The sequence below is a fragment of the Grammomys surdaster genome, unplaced genomic scaffold (genome assembly GCF_004785775.1).
Source record: "Grammomys surdaster isolate TR1022 unplaced genomic scaffold, NIH_TR_1.0 125614, whole genome shotgun sequence".
In the NCBI taxonomy this organism is placed as follows: domain Eukaryota; kingdom Metazoa; phylum Chordata; class Mammalia; order Rodentia; family Muridae; genus Grammomys; species Grammomys surdaster.
In genome coordinates this window covers 1,651,467-1,652,742 of record NW_021620456.1, presented here as the reverse complement: position 1 = coordinate 1,652,742, position 1,276 = coordinate 1,651,467, and the positions used below count along the sequence as shown (strand labels likewise).

Sequence of the window (1,276 nt, the reverse complement as noted above, 5' to 3'; positions counted from 1 at the left end):
TAATGCTTAAAGATTAATCAAAGCTTTATATGTTTGGTAATGCTCAATAACAATATGCCCATACAAAGAGAGTTGTTTTCCAATTAGCTAACCTAAATAAAAGTTATTACCCATGACTGCTCTCCATACCTGCGTGGCTCTCCATTGCTCCTACATCTCTGCTCTCCCTCGCTTCTCCTCCTTTTTTTCCTCTTCCTCTCCTAACTCCTCCCACCTTAGCTCCTCCTACATATATACACAAACACACACATAAAATAATAAATAAATTGTTTTCTTTTCCTCCCACACAGTGACCTCTGACAATCTCTATTGTCACCATGGGCTGCCTTCCCACCAAGAGCTACTGGTATTGTAAGAACAAGTCTGTCTTCTTCTGGGGTGTCCATGGTGGTAAGATCCAAATCTTTTTGATTTGGGACAGAAGAGGGCAGAAGTTGATGAATTCCTACTTTGTGGCCACATGGTGTCAGATGAGTATGAACAGCTTTCTTCTGAAGCACTGGAGGCTGCCCGAATTTGAGCCAGCAAATACATGGTAAGGAGTTGTGGCAATGCTGGCTTTCATATCTGAGTGAGACTCCACCCTTTCCATATCATCCGCAACAAGAAGATGTTGTCCTGTGCTGGGGTTGACAGGTATGCATGGTGCCTTTGCGAAACCCCAGGCACAGTAGCCAGGGTGCACATTGGCTGGATCATTAAGTCCATCTGGACCGGAATAAGGAACATGTGATTGAGGCTCTGCATAGAGCACACATTCAAGTTCCCTGGCCTATGGAAGGTCCACATCTCAAAGAAGTGGGGCCTCACCAAATTTAAAGCAGATGAGTTTGAAGACACAGTTGCTGAGAAGCAGTTCATTCCTGATGGCTTTGGGATCAAATACACCTCCAATCCCCCAAATATCCCCCAGACAAGTGGAGAGCCCCATATTCCTGAGGGCTTCCACACTGCTCTTACCAAATCATGTTCAGTAATAAATCTCACATCCTGTCTCCTTAAAAAATAAGAATAAATAAATCTTCAAAAGAGACAATACAAAAAGAGAAAACCAGAAAGTAGTATCATTTGTAAACTTAGATTAAAAAATACCTAGCAAAACATTAACAAACCAAAAACAGCAATGCATAAAAAATTATTCGCCATGACCAGTGAGATTTATTACAGGCATGTGAGACTTAGTTAATATCTAAAAATCAATTAGGTCAACCCCTCATTTTCAATAAACCAGGAAAGAAAATTTTTAACATGTATTTATAATATATGTATGTGTGGT

At 40.7% G+C, this 1,276-nt stretch overlaps 1 pseudogene; it reads left to right on the top strand.

The window, feature by feature from the left end:
- Positions 1-317: 317 nt before the first annotated feature.
- LOC114638633 lies at positions 318-939 on the top strand (annotated as a pseudogene).
- Positions 940-1,276: the final 337 nt, after the last annotated feature.